Source organism: Lolium rigidum, chromosome 1, assembly GCF_022539505.1.
Source record: "Lolium rigidum isolate FL_2022 chromosome 1, APGP_CSIRO_Lrig_0.1, whole genome shotgun sequence".
Classification (NCBI taxonomy): Eukaryota; Viridiplantae; Streptophyta; class Magnoliopsida; order Poales; family Poaceae; genus Lolium; species Lolium rigidum.
In genome coordinates this window covers 275,208,764-275,226,999 of record NC_061508.1, presented here as the reverse complement: position 1 = coordinate 275,226,999, position 18,236 = coordinate 275,208,764, and positions in this window count along the sequence as shown.

Below are 18,236 nucleotides of genomic sequence, written 5' to 3'. Positions count from 1 at the left end.
GATATGCTATCATAATCTTGATCAATACTATTGTAAGCATATGTAATGAATGAAGTGATTCGAAGCAATGGTAAATACAATGGTTAAACAACTGAATCATATAGCAAAGACTTTTCATGAATAGTACTTTCAAGACAAGCATCAATAAGTCTTGCATAAGAGTTAACTCATAAAGCAATAAATTCTTAGTAAAGGCATTGAAGCAACACAAAGTAAGATTTAAGTTTCAGCGGTTGCTTTCAACTTGTAACATGTATATCTCATGGATAGTTGTCAACATAAAGTAATATGATGAATGCAAATACGCAAGTATGTAAGAATCAATGCACAATTAACACAAGTGTTTGTTTCTAAGGTGGAAGGAAATAGGTAAACTGACTCAACATAAAAGTAAAAGAATGACCCTTCGCAGAGGGAAGCAGGGATAAATCATGTGCTAGAGCTTTTCAAGTTTTGAAATCATAAAGAGAGCATAAAAGTAAAGTTTTCAGAGGTGTTTGTTGTTGTCAACGAATGGTAGTGGGCACTCTAACCCCCTTGCCAGACAGACCTTCAAAGAGCGGCTCCCATGACATTTTTTATTTTTGGGTGACACTCCTTCCAACCTTTGCTTTCACAAACCATGGCTAACCGAATCCTCGGGTGCCTTCCATCAATCTCATACCATGAAGGAGTGTCTTTTTATTTTAGTTTTATTTAGATGACACTCCTCCCCACCTTTGCTTTCTCAAGCCATGGCTAACCGAATCCTCGGGTGCCTTCCAACAATCACATACCATGGAGGAGTGTCTTTTTTGTAAAATTATAAAGGTTAATTAATTGGGGATGGGAACCCCATTGCCAGCTCTTTTTGCAAAATTATTGGATAAGCAGATGAAGCCACTAGTCCATTGGTGAAAGTTGCCCAACAAGATTGAAAGATAAACACCACATACTTCCTCATGAGCTATAAAACATTGACACAAATAAGAGATAATAAATTTTGAATTGTTTAAAGGTAGCAGACGAAATATTTACTTGGAATGGCAGAAAATACCATGTAGTAGGTAGGTATGGTGGACACAAATGGCATAGTTTTTGGCTCAAGGATTTGGATGCACGAGAAGTAATCCCTCTCAATACAAGGCTAGGCTAGCAAGGTTATTTGAAGCAAACACAAGTATGAACCGGTATAGTAAAACTTACATAAGAACATATTGCAAGCATTATAAGACTCTACACTGTCTTCCTTGTTGTTCAAACCCTTACCAGAAAATATCTAGACTTTAGAGAAACCAATCATGCAAACCAAATTTCAACAAGCTCTACAGTATTTCTTCACTAATAGGTGCAAAGTATATGATGCAAGAGCTTAAACATGAGCACAACAATTGCCAAGTATCAAATTATTCAAGACATTATACCAATGACCACATGTAGCATTTTCTGTTTCCAACCATATAACAATTAACGAAGCAGTTTCAACCTTCGCCATGAACATTAAGAATAAAGCTAAGAACATATGTGTTCATATGCAACAGCGGAGCGTGTCTCTCTCCCACACAATGAATGCTAGGATATAATTTTATTCAAACAAAACAAAAACAAGAACATAAAGACGCTCCAAGTAAAGCACATAAGATGTGACGGAATAAAAATATAGTTTCACTAGAGGTGACCTGATAATTTGTCGATGAAGAAGGGGATGCCTTGGGCATCCCCAAGCTTAGATGCTTGAGTCTTCTTGAAATATGCAGGGATGAACCACGGGGGCATCCCCAAGCTTAGAGCTTTCACTGTCCTTGATCATATTGTATCATCCTCCTCTATTCAGAGGTGACATAATCATTCTTAACACTTCTGGACATTGCATAAAGGTACTGAAAGTTAATGGAATAAAGAAATCCAACAAACATAGCAAAACAGGCAATGCGAAATAAAAGGCAGAATCTGTCAAAACAGAACAGTCTGTAAAGACGAATTTTTCTGGGGCACCAGACTTGCTCAAATGAAAATGCTCAAATTGAATGAAAGTTGCGTACATATCTGAGGATCACTCACGTAAATTGGCAGATTTTTCTGAGTTAACTACAGAGAACACTGCCCAAATTCGTGTCAGCAAGAAATCTGTTTCTGCGCAGTAATCCAAATTTAGTATGAACCTTACTATCAAAGACTTTACTTGGCACAACAATGCAATAAAATAAAGATAAGAAGAGGTTGCTACAGTAGTAACAACATCCAAGACTCAAATATAAAACAAAAATGCAGAAGTAAAATAATGGGTTGTCTCCCATAAGCGCTTTTCTTTAACGCCTTTCAGCTAGGCGCAGAAAGTGTGTATCAAGTATTATCAAGAGATGAAGCATTATCATTCTTACCAGAGGCTTTGCGCCTACCCTTCTTACTCTTATTCTTACTCTTTGGTTTAGGGAATATATGACCACATCCGGGTATGGAGGAATTTAGAGTGCCTTTCCCACATCTATGGTTACTCCCAAGAGTTTCAGCAGGGATCTTCCAAGTGTGATTTTTCCTGTCCCTACACATTCAATAACGAGATAATCAGTGGATACCGTTCTTCCAAGAAGGGTTGTGAACACTCCTTCAGCTATTCCCTTAGCAATTATAACAGAGTTATCAGTAAGAGTTATTCCTTCTCCACCTTCAGTAAGTCCCCAGAGTGTCAAAGATTCATAAATACTTTCAGGCATAAGGCAAAATTCAGTCATAATATCACAACGAGCATTAAATTTTTTACCATCAATAGTAACTTTAATAGTAGGGTCCCACATTGAAGGTTCGAGTTTATTGGAACATAATCAAAATGCTCACGAATCCGACCATACCCTTCTTTTAAGCAAGATACACTTGTCTCAAGAGTGTTCAATCTATTATAAATACTGACAAGAGATGGATCAAAATTATTAGCGGAGCTAGATGATGCAACCAATTTTTTATGGAATTAAAAGCTTGATCCCCATCGCAGTGAAGGAAATCTCCTCCCACTACAGCATCTAAGGCATATCTATAACGAAGAATAAGCCCAAAATAAAAATTACTAAGAAGCAAACTTAGTGTCATTTTAGGTTCAGTTTTACTATAAGAATCAAAAATTCTAGACCAAGCTTCTTTAAAACTCTCTTCACCACCTTGTTTAAAAGTGAAGATCGATTCCTCAGGTGATAGAGTAACAACTACAGGACTACTCATGATAATAAAGTAAATGCAAGTAACTAATTTTTTTGTGTTTTTAATATGGAGAACGCAAACAAGATAGTAAATAAAGTAAATGCAAGTAACTATTTTTTTTGTATTTTGATATAAGGAAGCAAACAAAGCAGTAAATAAAATAAAGTAAAGCAAGACAAAACAAAGTAAAGAGATTGGAAGTGGAGACTCCCCTTGCAGCGTATCTTGATGTCCCCGGCAACGGCGCCAGAAAAAACGCTGCTTGTGACGGTAAAGCACTCGTCCGTTGGGAACCCCAAAAGGAAGGTGTGATGCATACAGCGGCGAGTTTTCCCTCAGAAAGAAACCAAGGTTATCGAACCAGTAGGAGTTAAGAAGCACGTTGAAGGTTGATGGTGGCGGAGTGTAGTGCGGCGCAACACCAGGGATTCCGACGCCAACGTGGAACCCGCACAACACAACCAAAATACTTTGCCCCAACTTAATAGTGAGGTTGTCGATCTCACCGGCTTGCTGTAACAAAGGATTAGATGTATAGTATGGAAGATGATGTTTGCGAAGAACAGTAGAAACAAGTATTGCAGTAGATTGTATTCGATGTAAAGAATGGACCGGGGTCCACAGTTCACTAGTGGTGTCTCTCCAATAAGAATAAGCATGTTGGGTGAACAAATTACAGTTGGGCAATTGACAAATAAAGATGGCATGACAATGCACATACATGTCATGATGAGTAGTGTGAAATTCAATTGGGCATTACGACAAAGTACATAGACCGCTATCCAGCATGCATCTATGCCTAAAAAGTCCACCTTCGAGGTTAGCGTCCGCACCCCTTCCAGTATTAAGTTGCAAACAACAGACAATTGCATTAAGTATGGTGCGTAATGTAGTCAACACAAATATCCTTAGACATAGCATTGATGTTTTATCCCTAGTGGCAACAACACATCCATAACCTTAGAACTTTCCATCACTTGTCCCAGCATTAAATGGAGGCATGAACCCACTATCGAGCATAAATACTCCCTCTTGGAGTTACAAGTAACGACTTGGCCAGAGCCTCTACTAGCAACGGAGAGCATGCAAGATCTTAAACAACACATATATGATAGATTGATAATCAACATAACATAGTATTCCATATTCATCGGATCCCAACAAACGCAACATGTAGCATTACAAATAGATGATCTTGATCATGTTAGGCAGCTCACAAGATCCAACAATGATAGCACAATGAGGAGAAGACGACCATCTAGCTACTGCTATGGACCCATGATGTCTACGTGAGCTTCTATTCTTGTAGACAGTGTTGGGCCTCCAAGAGCAGAGGTTTGTAGAACAGCAGCAAGTTTCCCTTAAGTGGATCACCCAAGGTTTATCGAACTCAGGGAGGAAGAGGTCAAAGATATCCCTCTCATGCAACCCTGCAACCACAAAGCAAGAAGTCTCTTGTGTCCCCAACACACCTAATAGGTGCACTAGTTCGGCGAAGAGATAGTGAAATACAGGTGGTATGAATAAATATAAGCAGTAGCAACGGCACCAGAAAAGTGCTTTGCTGTCCAGGACTGGCGTGTGGTTGATGGTGGTAATAGTGCGGACAGTAGAGATACAGTAAAACAGTAAACAAGCAGCGATAGCAGTATTTGAAACAAGGCCTAGGGATCATACTTTCACTAGTGGACACTCTCAACATTGATCACATAACAGAATAAATAGATAGATGCTAGACTCTACACTCTCTTGTTGGATGATGAACACCACTAACCGTGTAGGATTACACGAACCCTCAATGCCGGAGTTAACAAGCTCCACAATATTCGATGTTCATATTTAAATAACCTTAGAGTGCACGACAGATCAACATAACCAAACCAAGTACTAACATAGCATGCACACTCGTCACCTTCACACTACGAAAGGAGGCATAGATCACATCAATACCATCATAGCAATAGTTAACTTCATAATCAACAAGAGATCACAATCATAGCCTACGCCAAGTACTACACGATGCACACACTCGTCACCATTACACCGTGCAGGAGGAATAAACTACTTTAATAACATCACTAGAGTAGCACAGAGATAAATTGTGATACAAAACACATTGCAATCATAAAGAGATATAAATAAGCACTTCACTATGCCATTCATAACAGTGAATAAGTATTCTGTGAAATATAGCCTAAGAGACCCACACGGTGCACACACTTGTCACCTTTACACACGTGGGACAAGGAGTCTCCGGAGATCACATAAGTAAAATCCACTTGACTAGCATAATGACATCTAGATTACAAGCATCATCATATGAATCTCAATCATGTAAGGCAGCTCATGAGATTATTGTATTGAAGTACATAGGAGAGAGATTAACCACATAGCTACCGGTACAGCCCCGAGCCTCGATGGAGAACTACTCCCTCCTCATGGGAGACAGCAGCGGTGATGAAGATGGCGGTGGTGTCGATGGAGAAGCCTTCCGGGGGCACTTCCCCGTCCCGGCGGCGTGCCGGAACAGAGACTCCTGTCCCCCAGATCTTGGCTTCGCGATGGCGGCGGCTCTGGATGGTTTCTCGTACCGTGGCTTTTTCGTATCGAAGTTTTAGGTCAGGGACCTTTATATAGGCGAAGAGGCTGCGTCGGAAGGTCAACGAGGAGACGACACACTAGGGGGGCGCGGGCCCCCCTTGGCCGCGCCGGCCTACCATCTGGTGGGCCTGTGGCCCCTCTCTGGCGACTCTCGGGTATTCTGGATGCTTCCGGGGATTCTAAGATGCTGGGCGTTGATTTCGTCCGATTCCGAGAATATTTCCTTACTAGGATTTCTGAAACCAAAAACAGCAGAAAACAAGCAAGCTGGCCCTTCGGCATCTCGTCAATAGGTTAGTTCCGGAAAACGCATAAATATGACATAAAGTATGCATAAAACATGTAGATATCATCAATAATGTGGCATGGAACATAAGAAATTATCGATACGTCGGAGACGTATCAGCATCCCCAAGCTTAGTTTCTGCTCGTCCCGAGCAGGTAAACGATAACAAAGATAATTTCTGGAGTGACATGCCATCATAACCTTGACCATACTATTGTAAACATATGTAATGAATGCAGCGATTCGAAGCAATGTTAATGCAATGAGTAAACAATTGAATCATATAGCAAAGACTTTTCATGAATAGTACTTTCAAGACAAGCATCAATGAGTCTTGCATAAGAGTCAACTCATAAAGCAATGAATTCAAAGTAAAGGTATTGAAGCAACACAAAGGAAGATTAAGTTTCAGCGGTTTCTTTCAACTTGTAACATGTATATCTCATGGATAATTGTCAACATAGAGTAATATAACAAGTGCAATATGCAAGTATGTAGGAATCAATGCACAGTTCACACAAGTGTTTGCTTCTTGAGGTGGAGAGAAATAGGTGAACCGACTCAACATAAAAGTAAAAGAAAGGCCCTTCGCGAGAGGAAGCATCGATTGCTATATTTGTGCTAGAGCTTCGGTTTTGAAAACAAGAAACAGTTTTGTCAACGGTAGTAATAAAGCATATGCATCATGTAAATTATATCCTACAAGTTGCAAGCCTCATGCATAGTATACTAATAGTGCCCGCACCTTGTCCTAATTAGCTCGGATTACCTGGATTATCATTGCAATGCATATGTTTTAACCAAGTGTCACAAAGGGGTACCTCTATGCCGCCTGTACAAAGGTCTAAGGAGAAAGCTTGCATCGGATTTCTCGCTATTGATTATTCTCAACTTTGACATCCATACCGGGACAACATAGACAACAGATAATGGACTCCTCTTTAATGCATAAGCATGTAGCAACAATTAATTTTCTCATATGAGATTGAGGATATATGTCCAAAACTGAAACTTCCACCATGATTCATGGCTTTAGCTAGCGGCCCAATGTTCTTCTCTAACAATATGCATGCTCTAACCATTTAAATGAGTGGTAAATCGCCCTTACTTCAGACAAGACGGACATGCATAGCAACTCACATGATATTCAACAAAGAGTAGTTGATGGCGTCCCTAGGAACATGGTTATCGCACAACAAGCAACTTAATAAGAGATAAAGTGCATAAGTACATATTCAATACCACAATAGTTTTTAGGCTATTTGTCCCATGAGCTATATATTGCAAAGGTAGAGGATAGAAATTTAAAGGTAGCACTCAAGCAATTTACTTTGGAATGGCGGAGAAATACCATGTAGTAGGTAGGTATGGTGGACACAAGTGGCATAGTTTTTGGCTCAAGGATTTGGATGCACGAGAAGTATTCCCTCTCAGTACAAGGCTTAGGCTAGCAAGGTTGTTTGAAACAAACACAAGGATGAACCGGTGCAGCAAAACTCACATAAAAGACATATTGTAAACATTATAAGACTCTACACCGTCTTCCTTGTTGTTCAAACTCAATACTAGAAATTATCTAGACTTTAGAGAGACCAATTATGCAAACCAAATTTTAGCAAGCTCTATGTATTTCTTCATTAATAGGTGCAAAGTATATGATGCAAGAGCTTAAACATGAGCACAACAATTGCCAAGTATCACATTATCCAGAACATTTTACCAATTACTACATGTAGCATTTCCCGTTTCCAACCATATAACAATTAACTCTCCATAGTAGGCGGCACCAAAAGACTACTATCATTATAATCATCATAAATAGGAGGCAAAGTATCATCAAAGAAAATTTTCTCCTCAATTCTTGGGGGACTAAAAATATCATGCTCATCAAAACCAGCTTCCCCAAGCTTAGAATTTTCCATAGCATTAGCAACAATAGTGTTCAAAGCATTCATATTAATAACATTCCCATTAGCATGCATATAAAGTTCCATGGGTTTTTTAATTCTCTCTTCAAACACATCATGTCCTAATTCAAGATAAAGTTCATAAAGATCTCTCATATTTTTGTTGTTTTCCATTATGCCTAACTAGTGTAAACAAGAAACAAAAAGATGCAATTGCAGGATCTAAAGGAAATAGCTTCGAGCACAAACACAATGGCGCCGGAAAAGTACTCGTTACCCGGAACCGAAGTATGAGTGCCTTTTACCTTTCCTCCCGGCAACGGCGCCAGAAAAGTACTTGATGTCTACGGGAGCTTCTATTCTTGTAGACAGTGTTGGGCCTCCAAGAGCAGAGGTTTGTAGAACAGCAGCAAGTTTCCCTTAAGTGGATCACCCAAGGTTTATCGAACTCAGGGAGGAAGAGGTCAAAGATATCCCTCTCATGCAACCCTGCAACCACAAAGCAAGAAGTCTCTTGTATCCCCAACACACCTAATAGGTGCACTAGTTCGGCGAAGAGATAGTGAAATACAGGTGGTATGAATAAATATAAGCAGTAGAAACGGCACCAGAAAAGTGCTTTGCTGTCCAGGACTGGCGTGTGGTTGATGGTGGTAATATTGCGGACAGTAGAGATACGATAGAAACAAGTAAACAAGCAGCGATAGCGATATTTGAAACAAGGCCTAGGGATCATACTTTCACCGAGTGGACACTCTCAACATTGATCACATAACAGAATAAATAGATAGATGCTAGACTCTACACTCTCTTGTTGGATGATGAACACCACTAATCGTGTAGGATTACACGAACCCTCAATGCCGGAGTTAACAAGCTCCACAATATTCGATGTTCATATTTAAATAACCTTAGAGTGCACGACAGATCAACATAACCAAACCAAGTACTAACATAGCATGCACACTCGTCACCTTCACACTACGAAAGGAGGCATAGATCACATCAATACCATCATAGCAATAGTTAACTTCATAATCTACAAGAGATCACAATCATAGCCTACGCCAAGTACTACACGATGCACACATCGTCACCATTACACCGTGCGGGAGGAATAAACTACTTTAATAACATCACTAGAGTAGCACACGAGATAAATTGTGATACAAAACACATTGCAATCATAAAGAGATATAAATAAGCACTTCACTATGCCATTCATAACAGTGAATAAGTATTCTGTGAAATATAGCCTAAAAGACCCACACGGTGCACACACTGTCACCTTTACACACGTGGGACAAGGAGTCTCCGGTGATCACATAAGTAAAATCCACTTGACTAGCATAATGACATCTAGATTACAAGCATCATCATATGAATCTCAATCATGTAAGGCAGCTCATGAGATTATTGTATTGAAGTACATAGGAGAGAGATTAACCACATAGCTACCGGTACAGCCCCGAGCCTCGATGGAGAACTACTCCCTCCTCATGGGAGACAGCAGCGGTGACGAAGATGGCGGTGGTGTCGATGGAGAAGCCTTCCGGGGGCACTTCCCCGTCCCGGCGGCGTGCCGGAACGGAGACTCTCGTCCCCCGGATCTTGGCTTCGCGATGGCGGCGGCTCTGGATGGTTTCTCGTACCGTGGCTTTTTCGTATCGAAGTTTTAGGTCAGGGACCTTTATATAGGCGAAGAGGCGGCGTCGGAAGGTCAACGAGGCGACGACACACTAGGGGGGGCGCAGGCCCCCCTTGGCCGCGCCGGCCTACCATCTGGTGGGCCTGTGGCCCCTCTCTGGCGACTCTCGGGTGTTCTGGATGCTTCCGGGGATTCTAAGATGCTGGGCGTTGATTTCGTCCGATTCCGAGAATATTTCCTTACTAGGATTTCTAAAACCAAAAACAGCAGAAAACAGCAACTGGCCCTTCGGCATCTCGTCAATAGGTTAGTTCCGGAAAACGCATAAATATGACATAAAGTATGCATAAAACATGTAGATATCATCAATAATGTGGCATGGAACATAAGAAATTATCGATACGTCGGAGACGTATCAACCCATAGTCCAGGGGGGCTGAACTACTCACACATCAATCCGGAGGTGATCATGGCGATGAAGAGTCCTCCGGGAGATGATTCCCCTCTCCGGCAGGGTGCCGGAGGCGATCTCCTGAATCCCCCGAGATGGGATTGGCGGCGGCGGGGTCTCTGGAAGGTTTTCCGTATCGTGGCTCTCGGTACTGGGGTATTCGCGACGAAGGCTTCTTGTAGGCGGAAGGGCAGAGTCGGGGGGCTGACGTGGACCCCACACACTAGGGCGGCACGGGCCCAGCCCTGGCCGCGCGGCCCTAGTGTGGCGGCGCCTCGTCGCCCCACTTCGTGATCCTTTCGGTCTTCTGGAAGCTTCATGGAAAAAAAAGCCCCTGGGCGTTGATTTCGTCCAATTCCGAGAATATTTCCTTTGTAGGATTTCTGAAACCAAAAACAGCAGAAAACAAAGAATCGGCTCTTCGGCATCTTGTCAATAGGTTAGTGCTGGAAAATGCATAAATATGACATAAAGTGTGTATAAAACATGTGAGTATCATCAATAAAGTAGCATGGAACATAAGAAATTATAGATACGTTTGAGACGTATCAGAGATCATCGCCATCATCACCACCGACGCCTCTCTATCGACCAGCCATGTTTCCCCCATCCATGTGTGAGTAATTCCCCCGCTGTAGGCTGAAGGGGATGGTAGGGATTGGATGAGATTGGTCATGTAATAGCATAAGATTGTTAGGGCATAGTGCCTAGTGTCCGTAGATGGTACTTTTATGATATTGTTGCAACTTGTTATGCTTAATGCTTGTCACTAGGGCCCAAGTGCCATGATCTCAGATCTGAACATGTTATTGTTTCATGATGATATTCATTGTTTAATGATCTTACCTGCAAGTTGTATACACATGTCGCTGTCCGGAACCCGAGGCCCCAAAGTGACGAAATTGGGACAACCGGAGGGGAAGGCGGTGATGTGAGGATCACATGTGTTCACGGAGTGTTAATGCTTTGCTCCGGTGCTCTATTAAAAGGATTACCTTAATTTACGAGTAGATTCCCTAGAGGCCCGGCTGCCACCGGCTGGTAGGACAAAAGATGTTGTGCAAGTTTCTCATTGCGAGCACGTACGACTAAATATGGAACACATGCCTATGGATTGTTTAGTACTTGGATACTGTTTTATTACTATCTGCAAATGCCCTACTTTGATTGTTACATGATTTCTCTCATCCATGCAGCGCCCGTTCATCCATCCATGTACCTACAGTATTTTAATCCTGCTGTTTACTATAATCACTACTGTTGTCTTTGTTACACTGCTGCTGATATTTCACTATCGCTATCGCTATAAACTGTTGCTACTCGATAAACTCTTGCGAGCAAGTCTCGTTTCAGTGCGAGCTGAATTGACAACTCCGCTGTTAAGGCTTACAAATATTCTTTGGCTCCCCTTGTGTCGAATCAATAAATTGGGTTTTACTTCCCGCGAAGACTGTTGCGATCCCCTATACTTGTGGGTCATCAAGACTATTTTCTGGCGCCGTTGACGGGGAGCATAGCTTTATTTGGAAGTTCACTTGGATTGATATTGTTCGCTGCAAATTCTCCATCATGGGTAAACCTCGCGATCCTAAAGTCACCATATTACCATCCACTACAAGAAAAGGTACAACTCTTAGTACCTCTGCTACTCTTGATTCACCATCTGTGATAAGTCAACTTGTTTCACCACCACAAGCTGCACATGCTGGTACTTCTGCTGAATCTGAAAATTCTTATAATTTTGATGATGCTTCTGCTGTGCTTGATGATAGTGGTTCGTTAAGATCTTTTCTAGATGCTACAATTGCTAGGTCTAGACAAATTGAAAATGCCAAACCTCCTAATGAAAATACTGTTACACCTGTTAATTCACCTGAGTCTGTTGAATACTCTAGTGATGATCCTGATGAAGATTATGTGGAACTTGATGATGATTTTATTGTTAAATGCAATGCTACTACTGATGCAAGTAAAATTAAAAAGCTTCTTGCACAACATACTGTTAGATATAAACTGTCTCCGGATCCTAAATTTGCCACATCTCCTATAAACATTAAGGATAAGGATTATGATTTTTCTCTTGATTTATCTCATATATCTATTGTTGAGAAAACACCTTTTTGTGGTACTAAAAAAGAAAGTGTTGTAGAACACATGAATGAGCTTTCTACTTTGAGTAGCTTATTTTCTGATGATATCAAGAACCGTACTTATTTTGTTGCTAAAATTTTCCCTTTTTCATTAAAGGATGATGCTAAAACTTGGTATAATAATTTGCCTCATGATTCTATTGATAGTCCAAGTGGTTTGCTTGATGTTTTCTTTTGGAAATACTTTCTTGCTAGTGCTCAACATATTGCTTTGCAGAAAATTTATAGTTTTGACCAGGAAGATGGAGAGAAATTGCCTGAAGCTTGGGCAAGATTTTGCTCTCTTATCAGAGCTCGACCTGGACATGATCTGGAAAAGCATGATTTACTTGATATATTTTATAGTGGACTAACCATTGAGTCTAGAGCATACCTGGATAGTTGTGCTTGTTGTGTTTTCAGGAAAAGAACTCCAGATGAAGCTGAAGAATTATTGGCTAGAATAGGCCGGAATCATGATGATTGGACTACACCTGAACCAGCCCCGCCACCTATATGGAAGATGAGAGGGATCAATACTACATGCTAACTAAAATCTTTGTTGAAAGCTTTCAATTCAACAACACATATTACCAACCATCAGTTACATTCAAGATTTATGATAGGCCTATTAATATGAAGTTGAAGGATTTTTGTGCTGCATTGGGTATTGCTCCTGTAGGTACAACAAATAAAATTGAGAAAAGCCCCAAGGCTTTGATGGAGCTCTATCGAGAAGTTACCAATGATGATAGTGTAATGTCCCAGGTTTAGAGACGATCGAGGGGTAGATTTCAGAAAGGGATGTGCGTTGCATCGTAAATTACGGGGAAATTTCGCGCTTTTAAAACAAAACTGCATTGAAGGGGAACAGGTTTCTCTCTCGACACCTTACAGGGTTAGGGTTTCGAGAGTGCGATGAACTTGTTCTTACTTAACTAGATTAGGGTTTTGAGAAGAGAGAAGAGAAGATGCATCACAATCTTAAGTTGTATGATTGAATTCAAACCAAATTTGAATTTGAATTCCAAATTCAAAGATCAAATGGTTATCACAGAATTCAAACTTGAGATAATTTAATAAACAATTATCATTAATCAAGATTATAAGTAATACAACAATTATACAAAGCTCATTAAGGAAAAATTGGAGCTTTATTGATAATCACACATGATACATTGTCATTTACATTATTCAGAATTGAATTATAAAATATTACAACACATTACATGTATTGAATAAAAGGAAAAAGAAATAGGAAAATTACAAGTCAATTAAATGTCCTAAACTACATTGTTGATCATCATGTAATTCTTGCTCAAGAAGATCTTGATCTTCATCTTGATCATCACATTGTCCCTGCACACAATCACAACAAAAGAAAAGTTATGCCAAGTGGCATAGCCACTTGGCAGGTTAGCAAGAAATGGGAATGGTGGATAATATCAAGTCTGCCGAGCTGATCCACTCCCACAGCCAAGTGCAGAGCATCAGCAGACACACACACACAGCCCGCTCACATGGCTGTGTGCATGCAGCACACACACACAGTGAGTCACCAAAGGGAAGGGTGGAGCTGTCGACCAGAGAAAGAAGAGCCAACCATATAAAACCTTGCCACAGTAAACCCTAGTTCAGTCATCGACCAACCAACAGGGTAAGCCACCAAGAACACCAAGAACAGCAAGAACAGGAAGAACAGCCGGAAGCTGTTCAACCTCGTCCAAAATCACCACGAGAATCAAACCAAGATCACAAGCTCACAAGGAGGAGCAGGGCAAGCACCAATTCATTGCTGAAGCAATCCTCTACACCAACCCTATTTCTAGGAGCTGGAGTGAGGTATACACAAGAATCATGAGCAAGCACCTGTCTTGCTCATACTTAAGCATTCACATGCATCACAGAAGCAAAAAGGGAGTGAGTACCCTATTGTATCATCATCTGGCTACTAAGCCTTTTGGTGCAAGCAAATTAGAGAACAGAAGAGGGAAATTACCCAAGGGAACATTGGCATGTCAACCAGATGACATACCAGAGAAATCCAACCTGGATTAATCCCTAACTAGCCATTCCAAATCATCTAGCACCTAAAGCCTAGCAAGCCATCAGACAGTAAACAGATTATGTCTATTTTGTTGTCAACATCAAAGATCACTGGAAATCTAACAAGGGATTAACCAGTAATGCATTCACCAACCACAGCAAGCCACAGAGAAGGGGAGCTACCCTTGGACAGCATCAAAAGACTGTCAGGGCTACCTCAAACCCAAAAGACCACACACCAAGCCACTGCATCATTACCCAGACTAGTTAAATGCCCGTGCGTTGCCACGGCTCAACAAAATCCTCAATATACTGATAAAAAATAGTATTTCATGATATGATCATCGCTTCTATCTTATGACTACGCTTATACAATTATCACCATGCGTTTACTCCCTATAAATGACTCACTCATCCATTTTAAGTTTCTTTCCTCGTTGCACATCTAAAATAGTGCATACAGAAATTGCCTACTTGTGCTTGTGAAGCTAGTGATGTTCTTATTAAGAGTTTCTCCACACCAAAAACATAATTATTTACACAGAGCTACACGATAATGGCATCATGATTTACTCCCCGTGTCCACCCTCTTATATTTTGAACACTCTCTAGCTTCACTGACCAACAATTTATATGGCGAAACGATGTAACTTTTCGCTCTCGTGTGGTCAAGAGTCACGAAGGCCTACACAACGCGCCACCGAATCATGACAAGGGGACATCGCAGAGAGTGACATTGGGAATATGGGATGCATGAAAGCTCATCAGGCCTCTTAGGCCGACGACACGACAAGCGTAGCTAACCACATGGGTAATACACACATTGACATGTAAGCAAGGTTTTGCCATATGCCTATATCCAATCACGGGGTTTATGCCGTGCATAATAAATATCGTGTGTGTTTCTACCGTTCAATTGATTCTTTGCCATTCATGCTGGATTGTTTCATTCATGGGCATTATGTTCAAGACAATTACAATGAAGCGAGCTGAACCTATGCAATGTTAACACTTTGTTTTTTAGAACATCAGTCGACATGTCATGTTTAGGTATTTCAATTTCTAACTCCAGTGAGCACTAATCGTCTATCTATCTATCTATACCAATACCATATAAGCAAGAGGGTGGTGATCCAATACATCTTGGCCGTCAAGTGTCTGATCGAATGGCTCACATTAGCCGCGGTAAAACAATCAGTCCGTCAGTCCGGCAATGGATTGTAATCCCAGTCCCGCTAAAAGTAGTTCTAATACAATCGGTATCCCCTCCGCCTCTGTTTTCCTAAACCGCTGGATGCAGCCATGTCTTGCCCACGCCACCTCCTTGGTTCCCGACGCGAGGTGGCTTGTCCCTCTCCGCCCATGCTGCCCTGTCCGCGGGAGCATGCTGCCCTGCCCGCGGGAGCACTCCGCCGCCCTTGTTTACGGCGAGAGGTGGCCCGCTCCCAACGCTGCTGCCCTCACCCTACCCGCGTCTGTCCTCGCCGCTAATCACGACTGTTCTGATCCCCTGACATCGTGTCTATCTCTCACACACTCTCTGCGTTGCAACATTAAAGATTAGCGATGGGGCGACGCTTGAATATCGGTGGCGTGAGGCTGCTGTACGTCCACGCTCGACATCGCGGAGGTAACTGTTCTCTCTTCTCTATGCCCTCTGTTTTTCCACTCATATCACTATCAGATCAATGACATGTAGCTGATGTAGTTGATGTGCCATGTTTATTCTTTTTTTAGATGTCGTGTTTGTTCATGGAGACAATGGGAAGAGATCCAAAAGTAATAGGCTCATCTATTGGTAAAACTTCAGGTTCATTGATTGGTAAAGCAGCAGATCATTCAACTTGCTCACTGTATGTTTGTTAAAATGCTTTAAAGAGGTGGATAGTAAATTTGTCAGGGGAACTACTTATAATAAGACTTATAACCTGCAGTATTAACCTAGAGACTAACTCAGTGGATTAACCTAGATAATGTACTTTGCGGTTTGAGGAATCGAGAAATGCAGGGATCTTAATTCACTAAGTTGGTGATGGTAACTGACCGGCTAACTCATCTATCTATCTATCTATGTTCATGTGTAGTGTGAGATATGCAGCCAAGCTCATGACAACTTCCTCCATCTCCAGAAACGTGGCCACACTTGCCTGAGTACCCATGCCGTAGCCGTTGCAAAGCTCGTTAAATCAAGCGGGCCACATTTAAGAGTGCATGTATCGAAGGCCTACACAACGCGCCACCGAATCATGATGAGTACCCATGTTCAGAGTATCATTTTCTGGAATTGTCTAAGAGTCCTTCCTGTGTCAAGTGACTTGCCTGCCTTTTGATAATCTACAGTTGCAAGTGTCCTGAACTTCTCAACAAAATCAGCTACTTCCTTCTCTACTCCTAAATAATCAGGTATTTCTTTCTCTACTGCTAAATAATCAAGTATGTCTTCTCTTTATCAGTTAAATGCTCGGTGAAAGTATCCAAATGTTGGACTGGTTGTTCACTCCTAAATCATTCCCACATTTTTTTTACAACTCTCTTTCGCTGAAACATCATTGTATGCTTGTTTTGAATGCTTCAATGAGTATTTTAGCTGAAATATCAAGAAGACCAAATTATATATGAGCATGTCCTCGCTCCACTGCTACTAAAACTGGAATTTCTGCTCTGTTCCTGACTTCCTGTCTTGCAATTGCAAAAATCGAGGTAATGCCCCTTGTGTTCCATAGCCTTTCATGTATCTGCAACAAGCAGCACTATTTTATTTATGAATATTAGCCTTTGAAAATCCAATCTACTAAACCATCCTTGCTAGCATTGTACTAATTCTGTTGTTATCTAGGAGCCGCGTGAATATGTGGATGAACTTTGTTTTAGTGCAACGAATCTAACAACATACATATACGCATCATCAAAGAATGATTTGTATTCATAGTCCTTTCATATTTTTATTTGATGTTTCAGTTATGATTCCATTGTCTGTGTATTATGCTACTGCGATAGCGTGATGCATGGTTCAGTTCGGATGCGAGGAGATGGCTGCTGCGATGCATGGTTCAGTTCCTGGTGTACACGAGGCTAAGCATGCAATTCAAGATTCTTCTTGCCATAGGTAAGATTTCTTACTATGCAACAGAGAAACTATTTTTTCTTAATAGTTGCATAATAGTTGGGGCTCAAAACTTATGTTGCACAGAAGATAATACTCACGTGTTCCCTGATGAATAAAGTGGCAGTCACATCTTACCATCTTAATCTGCCTACCAATCTTCCGCAGTTTTCTGAATCCGTTACAAAAGGCAATCTTCAAGACCATTCTACCCTCCAACTGCGCTACAAGCATGAGTTAGACACAAAAGGCAATCTTCAAGACCGATCTGCCCTCCAACTGTTAGTATAAGCAGGAGTTATAGACACAAAGATCCAAAGGCCACATCGATGCAAGACTGGCGTGATGGGGGAATGAATTACCTCTTGCGTAACTTTAGGGAAATCTGAATTTCGTGAGACTTTGAACCAAGCGGGCCACATTTAAGAGTGCATGTATCGCATAATGGAAGATAATTTCCGCATAACCACTTGAACCACCAGGAACCCCCTATAAATGACCATTCTCATCAACATTGACTAACCTGCATTCCAATGAGATTTCTCCATTGTCTTCAAATCAATAGAAAAGTTATAACTTAACAGACCAATTAGTTAACATGATAACGAGAACGTTAACAATTACACGAACCATATCAAGTACATGAAAAATTAGCAAACATGAAAAAATAGTCTATAGAAAAACCGACTTAATCACAACAGAATACGGAATCAGAAAAACAAATTAACAAGCTAGGGAAAAAGGGAGCTTGTCAGCGTTGGCAATTTTCGAGCCATGGGTCAACACGAGATGGCCTTTTGCCATGCAAAAATGATGAACCACAATCTAGTAAGAATGTATGTAATTATAGTTGTAGTTTTACGTTATATAGATTCATACAAGAATTTAGAAGCT